Source organism: Sminthopsis crassicaudata, chromosome 3 (assembly GCF_048593235.1).
Source record: "Sminthopsis crassicaudata isolate SCR6 chromosome 3, ASM4859323v1, whole genome shotgun sequence".
Classification (NCBI taxonomy): Eukaryota; Metazoa; Chordata; class Mammalia; order Dasyuromorphia; family Dasyuridae; genus Sminthopsis; species Sminthopsis crassicaudata.
In genome coordinates, this window is record NC_133619.1 from 440072800 (window position 1) to 440086573 (window position 13774).

Here is a 13774-nt window from a genome sequence, read left to right on the forward strand (position 1 = left end):
CTAAAAAACCAAACAAACAACATTTGGGAATCTCCAACAGCCATTCCTGTCTATAAGAGAACAGGAAAGAAAACCACTGGAGACTCTAGGAAGTCATGGATTTTTCCTTCAAGTGATAAGTACCATCTCTGTAAATACACCAGCAACCTTCCTATCTAAGGAAGACAAACGTGAACCATCCCCCACCAAATAAAGGGTACCCAAAGTTGGCCAATATCCCCCTTTCGATTCAGTCGTGCCTCAGAAAAGTTAGTTTTGGAAATAAGAGGAAACAAAGAGATTCAAGGAATGACAGTAGATCATAAGCAACAGAAACACTTTCCTGATGATAGATAGGATGGTGTACTTAGAGAAGCTGGAGAATGAACTTCACAAACACTCTTAGAAACAGTCCAATACTGTAGCCGAGTTGCAGGACCCGGGCAAAATATCCAGGTAAATCATCAGCATAGTGATACATCACCAACAAAGCCAACAGTTAGAGATACAGGAGAAATTACATTTACCACAACTGTCCATCATAGAAAAGATTTGGGAGTCTATCTGCCAAGTCAAAGTCAGGACCCTTACGAACACAGCTGCAAAAACCCTTTACAGGCAAATAAAGCCCTATGGCATCAATGAGAGAAATAAAAAGGGCTCCTGGTTTTGCCCAGCTCATAGAGGCAAAATCCCAACACTCCCCAAACCAATCTACTTATTTAGGGACATACCAATCAAAGCGCCCAGAAATTATGGTACACATCTACAAGAATGTATACCATTTCCTCCCTGAAGAACAACAGGTCACGGATCTCCAGGGAATGCATGGGAGAAGAGGCAAACCAAGAGGGGCTGACTGTGCCAGACGTCCAACGAGATGATAAAACAGCGATGGTCAGCACCATTGGGGACTGACTAAGAAACACAGTGGAGTCGACCAGTAGAAGAGGTCAGGTTCACTGGACAAAAGAGTCCATGACTCTAGGAAACACGTCGTTGAGAAATCCACGGAGCCCTGCTGTGAGGATCTGAATTCACTCTTTGACCCAAACTGCTGGGAGATTTGCAAACTAGAATGGCAGTATGCGGCCACTGACCCACACTGAACAGCCTACACCAAGGGAAGGTCGAAATGGCTTCATGATTTAGACATAAGGATTGATAGTATCTGCGTATTAGAAGAGCATTGGATAGTTGAACTCTCAGATCCGTGGAGAGGGAAGGAATCTGTCACCAAAGAACAGCTAGAGGTCCTTGTTGAACCCAAGACAGAGCATTTCATTTCGATTGTGCTAAGCTCTAAAAAGTTGCTGGCCAAAGAAAAGGAAGGCAGACAAGGTCAGGAGGGATGCAATAAAGGGGGAAAACATGTGGATATTCAAGGCGTCTGATAAAGTCGTCCTTTCTAAAATATCCAGAGAGGGGACTCGAAGGGAAAAGCCATTCTGCAATTGATAACTGGCCAAAGGATGAAGAAATTGAAACCATTAGCAGCCCTGTGAAAAGGTGCCCTCACTTTGCCTGTCATGTAGGGGAGGGGGTAGAGGGAGGGGAAAACTCAGAAAAGAAAGGAGTATAAAGGGATAATGCCATAAAAAAATTACCCATGCTTATGTACTGTCAAAAAAATTATACTTATCAAATTAAAAAAAAAAAAAAAACAAGGAAAGAAAGAAAGAAAAGAAAAGGTGCCCTAATTAGGAGGGATCATAGAGAAGCAAATTAAGATAACTCTGAGATATGCCTAGACATTCTCAGATTGGCTAAGATGACAGAAAAAGATGATGATCAACACTGAGTGATTCTGAGTGATCTTGTGATGGGGTCCAACCAATCTGGAGAGCAATCTGGAAGTATGCCAGAGGGTTAGCAAAATGTGCATTCCCTTTGATCCGGCAGTGATTCTACTCCTTGTAACCCACAGATATGGTGAAAGAGGCAAAGGGCCCAGCAGGAGCAAAACATTGTGAGGCACTTCTTTGGGTAGTGGCAAGAGCCCGGAAAGACATGGGTGCCCATCAGTTGGAGAACAGCTCAATGGCTCATGGAAGGTGAATGCAATGGAACACTGGCAGGATGACTTCAGGGAGGCCTGCAGAGACTTGGATGCACTGACTGATGCTAAGTGAAGTGAGCAGAAGCAGGAGATCACTGTGCACGGCAACAACAAGATTGTACCATGAGCAGTTCTGATGGACGTGGCTCCCTTCAACCATGAGATGGCTCAGGCCTGTGCTGAAGAGCTTGGGATGCTGAGAGCCATCTATACTCAGAGAGAGGACTGTGGGAACTGAGGGTGGATTACACCATAGCATTTCACTCTTTTGTTTGTGCTTTATTTGAGGGTTCTTTATTGTGCGTAGGTACATACATATATATATACATATATATGTATATATAATTTTTTGATTTTGATATGATTACTGTAGTGCAGAAAGAGAATTGTATCAATGGGTATGCCTATAGAGGATTCAACGTATTTTGTTAGCACGGTTAACGTCCCTTGGATTCAGTGCCATTTGGGGATGGGGTGGGCGTAGGGGGTGGAATTGGAGCAGGAGGATTGTCAAGGGTCAATGGGGAACAGATGATGCTAGCAGGCTTTCCCAATTGTACAAGGTTCAAGGACAAAACAAGGAGGAGAGGAGCAGCGGTGAGGGACTTGGCTCTTTAACACTTTGGGATGATTGGAGTTGATGTGAAAACACTCGTGGGGGGAAAGAGCCCTGAGCTGGCACAGAGGGAACTATGGAGAATGAGGGTGGCTCAAAGCATGGCGTTTGCTGTGGTGTTTTGTTTTTTGTTTCTTTGTTTTTTGTTTTTTGTTTTGTTTCCTTGGCTCCTGGCTGGTTCGTTTCCTTCCCTCCTCCCTGGGTTTTGTGTTTGTTTGTGTTTCCTATGGTGCCCATTTAGCTGTAGGGCGGGAAAGTTGTGAAAATAGGGTTGGGGGATGTGCATGCGTTTAACCTGGACTGGAGTGTTTCTAAGCCGACCGAAGGGGGTGGGGGTGGCAGTGGGAGTGGGAGGGTCCGTCTGGAGGGGGCACGGGGAGGATGGTTTGTAGGGGGATGGGGAGAGGGGCGGGGGAGCTAGGGAGAAATACTTGGAACTCGAGGTTGCCAGGGTGATTGTGGGAAAGTGTCTTTTCCAGCGTTTGGCCGAAACCAAAAAAGCCGTTGAGATTATAGGCTATTAGGAAAGCTTCAACGAGCTTATCAATAAAAAGGAGATGCACACCACCTTTTAAACCAAAAGCTTGGTTCATTTTTTTTAATAAGTTGATTAAAAAACAACAGAAAAAGAGGGCCAAAAATGTAATTCCAACTGGAATTTTATCAGTATTTATCGCAATTGTATTTATTGGTTTGTGGGGCTTAACCCAAAGGAAAGCCCTGGGGAAGGAAAGAAGGAGTTATGGGAGGAGCATGTTCCTGCAGGAGCTGCGGGAAAGGGAAGGCAGGAAATGGAAGGCAGGGGAGCGAATGGAGCTGGAAGGAGCAAAGGGAGATCTAAGCTGCTGGCCCAGCGTGCCGGAAGCGGACGAAGTCCTGCAGCCAATGGAGCTGTTGGATGTTCGTTGGGTGAAACATCAAGCCGAGCTCCTCTTCTAGGATGTCGAGCACGGGCAGCACATAGAGCTTGTGCAGCCTGGCGGCCAGCCTGGGGTGGTAGGATTCAGGCTGGAAGCCCGCCGGAGGCCGCACCTCCTGCAGCACCAGGGCCAAGTCCTCGAGTCGGCTGAGGAGCTGCGCAGCTGCCAGCTCGTCCAGCGCGCTCTGAATCTGAGCGAGAGCGTCCGCGGTGGGAAGCGAATCCTCGCTTTCATCCAGACACTCCAAGGCGTCGAGCAAGCCACCCAGGAGCTGGCACAGTCGTCGGGGGCGCAGCTGCTGCAGGGACGTGCCGATCCTCCGCAAAGCCTCGAGGAACTGCTGCTCCTCAGCCAGCACTTCTGGGTCCTCTCCCCTTAGGGAAAGCGGGTTTTGACGCAGGCGCCGAAAGGAGCTGCGGACCATCCCAGCCCCTTCCCGCAGACACTCCAAGCCATACAGAAAACGGCCCTCTTCCAGCCTTGTCAGCCTCTCCCTCACTCGTTCCAGCCGCACTCTCCGCACCATCCAAAAGCCGCTTGATAGGACGCCCATGGCACGCGCTCTTGACTTGAGAAAATCACAGGAACGATCCTTGCCCTGGCTCAGCTTAACGCTGCCTCCAGCCCACCTGTCTCCTTGTCAATAGCAGCCATGGCCACAGACGCTCCTTTTAAGCCCCCGCGGGGGGCGGGGGCAGGACACTCCAACCAATGGCAGGCGAGAGAGCAGGGGGCCTCTTTTGGGCCAGAACTTGAAGCAAGGTGCGAACTCGGTGCAATTGATAGGGACAATACGGATCTGATTGATGCAGTAGGATTGATTTCATCCTACAAGGAGGTGTTATGGGCCACCACTTGAAACAAGGTGCGAGCTCGGTGGAATTGGGTAGTAGTTACCGGATTTAGCATGATTGATTCAGTACCATTGATTTCACCTTACCACAAAGAAGGGTTTCCTAGTGATAGAATAACGTTGGGTGTAGATTCAGTGTGGAGCATATAAGGGAGAAGGTCTCAGGGCAAGAAAAGACAAGCACACCACAAGCTCTCCGAGCCTCAGCCAGAATGACAGCTAGGGAAGACCAGAGAAGTGGTGGCGCTCCTCCTGCCTCCCGCCCAGAGACCAAGACACGTTCAGGAGCACCTCGGGAAGCTGGCAGAAGCAGAGAACACAAAGGACTGGCCGCAGCACCTTAAGCTCTCCCAACCAAGGAGAGACATAGGCCTAGAAGAAAGCTAACCGCCCCTCCCCATCCCCCCAAAGGAGACAAGACTTTGAAAGAGACAATAAAGGATTTGCACTTTAACACTTGGCTGCATTTGGGGTGATTACTGGACCCACACTAAGCCTGCCTCCAGAAGCCCCGCCTTCCCCCACTCCCGCACCCACCCACCCACCCCCGGCACAGAAACCTGCTCCCACATAACGTTACATCTTAGACAAGAATATTACAGGGGCCCCGGCCAGATCCCGGCAAGCTGTGGATCAAAACCCTCCGCTTCAGAGACCCTCACCTGCCCGGCTTCTCTCCACCCCCTCCCACCTGGCTTCCCAGGGCTGCCGCAGAAGACAACGTTCCACCCGCTAGGGGGCCGCCTCTTGCGTGCAAAGGAGCATCAGCCCACGGTGCTCCAAGGGCCACCGAAACTGGCCACGCGTGTCCTTTGATCCCACAGTGTCTCTGCCGGCCCCGGATCCCAGAGTCACCAGAAAGCAGGCGCAAGCACCCACACGGGCAAAAGGGATTCTGCCAAAACCTTTTCTCTCCAGACCCCGGGAAACTGGGCATGGACTCGAGGGCCATCACTTGAGGAATCATCGGTAGTGCCGCGATACAGCTCTACAGGAAATGCCAGCCGACCTGATGGACGAAAAGCGGACAAAACCGCTCCCGAAGCGATGCTGACCATAGTCAGCAGAAGCAAGAGAACATTGTACACAGCCACGACAAAAGGGGGACCCGCATGGCTGACAACCGAGAAAGAAAAGGGGCCGCCAATTTCCCACGTAAATATGTCTGCGCAAATCTTCAAAAAAATTATAATAATAGTAAATACATGACTCAAATAATCCCCAAGATAATCCACCCCGACCAAGTAAGATTGACACCAACTGTGCAGGGCTGCTTCAGGATTAGGGAAACTATTAACAGGACTGGAATCCACAAACTAAAGATCAACAGAGATTTATCTCAACAGATGCAGAAAAACAAACAAACTAACTAAAAAAACAAACAAACAACATTTGGGAATCTCCAACAGCCATTCCTGTCTATAAGAGAACAGGAAAGAAAACCACTGGAGACTCTAGGAAGTCATGGATTTTTCCTTCAAGTGATAAGTACCATCTCTGTAAATACACCAGCAACCTTCCTATCTAAGGAAGACAAACGTGAACCATCCCCCACCAAATAAAGGGTACCCAAAGTTGGCCAATATCCCCCTTTCGATTCAGTCGTGCCTCAGAAAAGTTAGTTTTGGAAATAAGAGGAAACAAAGAGATTCAAGGAATGACAGTAGATCATAAGCAACAGAAACACTTTGCTGATGATAGATAGGATGGTGTACTTAGAGAAGCTGGAGAATGAACTTCACAAACACTCTTAGAAACAGTCCAATACTGTAGCCGAGTTGCAGGACCCGGGCAAAATATCCAGGTAAATCATCAGCATAGTGATACATCACCAACAAAGCCAACAGTTAGAGATACAGGAGAAATTACATTTACCACAACTGTCCATCATAGAAAAGATTTGGGAGTCTATCTGCCAAGTCAAAGTCAGGACCCTTACGAACACAGCTGCAAAAACCCTTTACAGGCAAATAAAGCCCTATGGCATCAATGAGAGAAATAAAAAGGGCTCCTGGTTTTGCCCAGCTCATAGAGGCAAAATCCCAACACTCCCCAAACCAATCTACTTATTTAGGGACATACCAATCAAAGCGCCCAGAAATTATGGTACACATCTACAAGAATGTATACCATTTCCTCCCTGAAGAACAACAGGTCACGGATCTCCAGGGAATGCATGGGAGAAGAGGCAAACCAAGAGGGGCTGACTGTGCCAGACGTCCAACGAGATGATAAAACAGCGATGGTCAGCACCATTGGGGACTGACTAAGAAACACAGTGGAGTCGACCAGTAGAAGAGGTCAGGTTCACTGGACAAAAGAGTCCATGACTCTAGGAAACACGTCGTTGAGAAATCCACGGAGCCCTGCTGTGAGGATCTGAATTCACTCTTTGACCCAAACTGCTGGGAGATTTGCAAACTAGAATGGCAGTATGCGGCCACTGACCCACACTGAACAGCCTACACCAAGGGAAGGTCGAAATGGCTTCATGATTTAGACATAAGGATTGATAGTATCTGCGTATTAGAAGAGCATTGGATAGTTGAACTCTCAGATCCGTGGAGAGGGAAGGAATCTGTCACCAAAGAACAGCTAGAGGTCCTTGTTGAACCCAAGACAGAGCATTTCATTTCGATTGTGCTAAGCTCTAAAAAGTTGCTGGCCAAAGAAAAGGAAGGCAGACAAGGTCAGGAGGGATGCAATAAAGGGGGAAAACATGTGGATATTCAAGGCGTCTGATAAAGTCGTCCTTTCTAAAATATCCAGAGAGGGGACTCGAAGGGAAAAGCCATTCTGCAATTGATAACTGGCCAAAGGATGAAGAAATTGAAACCATTAGCAGCCCTGTGAAAAGGTGCCCTCACTTTGCCTGTCATATAGGGGAGGGGGTAGAGGGAGGGGAAAACTCAGAAAAGAAAGGAGTATAAAGGGATAATGCCATAAAAAAATTACCCATGCTTATGTACTGTCAAAAAAATTATACTTATCAAATTAAAAAAAAAAAAAACAAGGAAAGAAAGAAAGAAAAGAAAAGGTGCCCTAATTAGGAGGGATCATAGAGAAGCAAATTAAGATAACTCTGAGATATGCCTAGACATTCTCAGATTGGCTAAGATGACAGGAAAAGATCATGATCAACACTGAGTGATTCTGAGTGATCTTGTGATGGGGTCCAACCAATCTGGAGAGCAATCTGGAAGTATGCCAGAGGGTTAGCAAAATGTGCATTCCCTTTGATCCGGCAGTGATTCTACTCCTTGTAACCCACAGATATGGTGAAAGAGGCAAAGGGCCCAGCAGGAGCAAAACATTGTGAGGCACTTCTTTGGGTAGTGGCAAGAGCCCGGAAAGACATGGGTGCCCATCAGTTGGAGAACAGCTCAATGGCTCATGGAAGGTGAATGCAATGGAACACTGGCAGGATGACTTCAGGGAGGCCTGCAGAGACTTGGATGAACTGACTGATGCTAAGTGAAGTGAGCAGAAGCAGGAGATCACTGTGCACGGCAACAACAAGATTGTACCATGAGCAGTTCTGATGGACGTGGCTCCCTTCAACCATGAGATGGCTCAGGCCTGTGCTGAAGAGCTTGGGATGCTGAGAGCCATCTATACTCAGAGAGAGGACTGTGGGAACTGAGGGTGGATTACACCATAGCATTTCACTCTTTTGTTTGTGCTTTATTTGAGGGTTCTTTATTGTGCGTAGGTACATACATATATATATACATATATATGTATATATAATTTTTTGATTTTGATATGATTACTGTAGTGCAGAAAGAGAATTGTATCAATGGGTATGCCTATAGAGGATTCAACGTATTTTGTTAGCACGGTTAACGTCCCTTGGATTCGGTGCCATTTGGGGATGGGGTGGGCGTAGGGGGTGGAATTGGAGCAGGAGGATTGTCAAGGGTCAATGGGGAACAGATGATGCTAGCAGGCTTTCCCAATTGTACAAGGTTCAAGGACAAAACAAGGAGGAGAGGAGCAGCGGTGAGGGACTTGGCTCTTTAACACTTTGGGATGATTGGAGTTGATGTGAAAACACTCGTGGGGGGAAAGAGCCCTGAGCTGGCACAGAGGGAACTATGGAGAATGAGGGTGGCTCAAAGCATGGCGTTTGCTGTGGTGTTTTGTTTTTTGTTTCTTTGTTTTTTGTTTTTTGTTTTGTTTCCTTGGCTCCTGGCTGGTTCGTTTCCTTCCCTCCTCCCTGGGTTTTGTGTTTGTTTGTGTTTCCTATGGTGCCCATTTAGCTGTAGGGCGGGAAAGTTGTGAAAATAGGGTTGGGGGATGTGCATGCGTTTAACCTGGACTGGAGTGTTTCTAAGCCGACCGAAGGGGGTGGGGGTGGCAGTGGGAGTGGGAGGGTCCGTCTGGAGGGGGCACGGGGAGGATGGTTTGTAGGGGGATGGGGAGAGGGGCGGGGGAGCTAGGGAGAAATACTTGGAACTCGAGGTTGCCAGGGTGATTGTGGGAAAGTGTCTTTTCCAGCGTTTGGCCGAAACCAAAAAAGCCGTTGAGATTATAGGCTATTAGGAAAGCTTCAACGAGCTTATCAATAAAAAGGAGATGCACACCACCTTTTAAACCAAAAGCTTGGTTCATTTTTTTTAATAAGTTGATTAAAAAACAACAGAAAAAGAGGGCCAAAAATGTAATTCCAACTGGAATTTTATCAGTATTTATCGCAATTGTATTTATTGGTTTGTGGGGCTTAACCCAAAGGAAAGCCCTGGGGAAGGAAAGAAGGAGTTATGGGAGGAGCATGTTCCTGCAGGAGCTGCGGGAAAGGGAAGGCAGGAAATGGAAGGCAGGGGAGCGAATGGAGCTGGAAGGAGCAAAGGGAGATCTAAGCTGCTGGCCCAGCGTGCCGGAAGCGGACGAAGTCCTGCAGCCAATGGAGCTGTTGGATGTTCGTTGGGTGAAACATCAAGCCGAGCTCCTCTTCTAGGATGTCGAGCACGGGCAGCACATAGAGCTTGTGCAGCCTGGCGGCCAGCCTGGGGTGGTAGGATTCAGGCTGGAAGCCCGCCGGAGGCCGCACCTCCTGCAGCACCAGGGCCAAGTCCTCGAGTCGGCTGAGGAGCTGCGCAGCTGCCAGCTCGTCCAGCGCGCTCTGAATCTGAGCGAGAGCGTCCGCGGTGGGAAGCGAATCCTCGCTTTCATCCAGACACTCCAAGGCGTCGAGCAAGCCACCCAGGAGCTGGCACAGTCGTCGGGGGCGCAGCTGCTGCAGGGACGTGCCGATCCTCCGCAAAGCCTCGAGGAACTGCTGCTCCTCAGCCAGCACTTCTGGGTCCTCTCCCCTTAGGGAAAGCGGGTTTTGACGCAGGCGCCGAAAGGAGCTGCGGACCATCCCAGCCCCTTCCCGCAGACACTCCAAGCCATACAGAAAACGGCCCTCTTCCAGCCTTGTCAGCCTCTCCCTCACTCGTTCCAGCCGCACTCTCCGCACCATCCAAAAGCCGCTTGATAGGACGCCCATGGCACACGCTCTTGACTTGAGAAAATCACAGGAACGATCCTTGCCCTGGCTCAGCTTAACGCTGCCTCCAGCCCACCTGTCTCCTTGTCAATAGCAGCCATGGCCACAGACGCTCCTTTTAAGCCCCCGCGGGGGGCGGGGGCAGGACACTCCAACCAATGGCAGGCGAGAGAGCAGGGGGCCTCTTTTGGGCCAGAACTTGAAGCAAGGTGCGAACTCGGTGCAATTGATAGGGACAATACGGATCTGATTGATGCAGTAGGATTGATTTCATCCTACAAGGAGGTGTTATGGGCCACCACTTGAAACAAGGTGCGAGCTCGGTGGAATTGGGTAGTAGTTACCGGATTTAGCATGATTGATTCAGTACCATTGATTTCACCTTACCACAAAGAAGGGTTTCCTAGTGATAGAATAACGTTGGGTGTAGATTCAGTGTGGAGCATATAAGGGAGAAGGTCTCAGGGCAAGAAAAGACAAGCACACCACAAGCTCTCCGAGCCTCAGCCAGAATGACAGCTAGGGAAGACCAGAGAAGTGGTGGCGCTCCTCCTGCCTCCCGCCCAGAGACCAAGACACGTTCAGGAGCACCTCGGGAAGCTGGCAGAAGCAGAGAACACAAAGGACTGGCCGCAGCACCTTAAGCTCTCCCAACCAAGGAGAGACATAGGCCTAGAAGAAAGCTAACCGCCCCTCCCCATCCCCCCAAAGGAGACAAGACTTTGAAAGAGACAATAAAGGATTTGCACTTTAACACCTGGCTGCATTTGGGGTGATTACTGGACCCACACTAAGCCTGCCTCCAGAAGCCCCGCCTTCCCCCACTCCCGCACCCACCCACCCCCCCCCCGGCACAGAAACCTGCTCCCACATAACGTTACATCTTAGACAAGAATATTACAGGGGCCCCGGCCAGATCCCGGCAAGCTGTGGATCAAAACCCTCCGCTTCAGAGACCCTCACCTGCCCGGCTTCTCTCCACCCCCTCCCACCTGGCTTCCCAGGGCTGCCGCAGAAGACAACGTTCCACCCGCTAGGGGGCCGCCTCTTGCGTGCAAAGGAGCATCAGCCCACGGTGCTCCAAGGGCCACCGAAACTGGCCACGCGTGTCCTTTGATCCCACAGTGTCTCTGCCGGCCCCGGATCCCAGAGTCACCAGAAAGCAGGCGCAAGCACCCACACGGGCAAAAGGGATTCTGCCAAAACCTTTTCTCTCCAGACCCCGGGAAACTGGGCATGGACTCGAGGGCCATCACTTGAGGAATCATCGGTAGTGCCGCGATACAGCTCTACAGGAAATGCCAGCCGACCTGATGGACGAAAAGCGGACAAAACCGCTCCCGAAGCGATGCTGACCATAGTCAGCAGAAGCAAGAGAACATTGTACACAGCCACGACAAAAGGGGGACCCGCATGGCTGACAACCGAGAAAGAAAAGGGGCCGCCAATTTCCCACGTAAATATGTCTGCGCAAATCTTCAAAAAAATTATAATAATAGTAAATACATGACTCAAATAATCCCCAAGATAATCCACCCCGACCAAGTAAGATTGACACCAACTGTGCAGGGCTGCTTCAGGATTAGGGAAACTATTAACAGGACTGGAATCCACAAACTAAAGATCAACAGAGATTTATCTCAACAGATGCAGAAAAACAAACAAACTAACTAAAAAAACAAACAAACAACATTTGGGAATCTCCAACAGCCATTCCTGTCTATAAGAGAACAGGAAAGAAAACCACTGGAGACTCTAGGAAGTCATGGATTTTTCCTTCAAGTGATAAGTACCATCTCTGTAAATACACCAGCAACCTTCCTATCTAAGGAAGACAAACGTGAACCATCCCCCACCAAATAAAGGGTACCCAAAGTTGGCCAATATCCCCCTTTCGATTCAGTCGTGCCTCAGAAAAGTTAGTTTTGGAAATAAGAGGAAACAAAGAGATTCAAGGAATGACAGTAGATCATAAGCAACAGAAACACTTTGCTGATGATAGATAGGATGGTGTACTTAGAGAAGCTGGAGAATGAACTTCACAAACACTCTTAGAAACAGTCCAATACTGTAGCCGAGTTGCAGGACCCGGGCAAAATATCCAGGTAAATCATCAGCATAGTGATACATCACCAACAAAGCCAACAGTTAGAGATACAGGAGAAATTACATTTACCACAACTGTCCATCATAGAAAAGATTTGGGAGTCTATCTGCCAAGTCAAAGTCAGGACCCTTACGAACACAGCTGCAAAAACCCTTTACAGGCAAATAAAGCCCTATGGCATCAATGAGAGAAATAAAAAGGGCTCCTGGTTTTGCCCAGCTCATAGAGGCAAAATCCCAACACTCCCCAAACCAATCTACTTATTTAGGGACATACCAATCAAAGCGCCCAGAAATTATGGTACACATCTACAAGAATGTATACCATTTCCTCCCTGAAGAACAACAGGTCACGGATCTCCAGGGAATGCATGGGAGAAGAGGCAAACCAAGAGGGGCTGACTGTGCCAGACGTCCAACGAGATGATAAAACAGCGATGGTCAGCACCATTGGGGACTGACTAAGAAACACAGTGGAGTCGACCAGTAGAAGAGGTCAGGTTCACTGGACAAAAGAGTCCATGACTCTAGGAAACACGTCGTTGAGAAATCCACGGAGCCCTGCTGTGAGGATCTGAATTCACTCTTTGACCCAAACTGCTGGGAGATTTGCAAACTAGAATGGCAGTATGCGGCCACTGACCCACACTGAACAGCCTACACCAAGGGAAGGTCGAAATGGCTTCATGATTTAGACATAAGGATTGATAGTATCTGCGTATTAGAAGAGCATTGGATAGTTGAACTCTCAGATCCGTGGAGAGGGAAGGAATCTGTCACCAAAGAACAGCTAGAGGTCCTTGTTGAACCCAAGACAGAGCATTTCATTTCGATTGTGCTAAGCTCTAAAAAGTTGCTGGCCAAAGAAAAGGAAGGCAGACAAGGTCAGGAGGGATGCAATAAAGGGGGAAAACATGTGGATATTCAAGGCGTCTGATAAAGTCGTCCTTTCTAAAATATCCAGAGAGGGGACTCGAAGGGAAAAGCCATTCTGCAATTGATAACTGGCCAAAGGATGAAGAAATTGAAACCATTAGCAGCCCTGTGAAAAGGTGCCCTCACTTTGCCTGTCATATAGGGGAGGGGGTAGAGGGAGGGGAAAACTCAGAAAAGAAAGGAGTATAAAGGGATAATGCCATAAAAAAATTACCCATGCTTATGTACTGTCAAAAAAATTATACTTATCAAATTAAAAAAAAAAAAAACAAGGAAAGAAAGAAAGAAAAGAAAAGGTGCCCTAATTAGGAGGGATCATAGAGAAGCAAATTAAGATAACTCTGAGATATGCCTAGACATTCTCAGATTGGCTAAGATGACAGGAAAAGATCATGATCAACACTGAGTGATTCTGAGTGATCTTGTGATGGGGTCCAACCAATCTGGAGAGCAATCTGGAAGTATGCCAGAGGGTTAGCAAAATGTGCATTCCCTTTGATCCGGCAGTGATTCTACTCCTTGTAACCCACAGATATGGTGAAAGAGGCAAAGGGCCCAGCAGGAGCAAAACATTGTGAGGCACTTCTTTGGGTAGTGGCAAGAGCCCGGAAAGACATGGGTGCCCATCAGTTGGAGAACAGCTCAATGGCTCATGGAAGGTGAATGCAATGGAACACTGGCAGGATGACTTCAGGGAGGCCTGCAGAGACTTGGATGAACTGACTGATGCTAAGTGAAGTGAGCAGAAGCAGGAGATCACTGTGCACGGCAACAACAAGATTGTACCATGAGCAGTTCTGATGGACGTGGC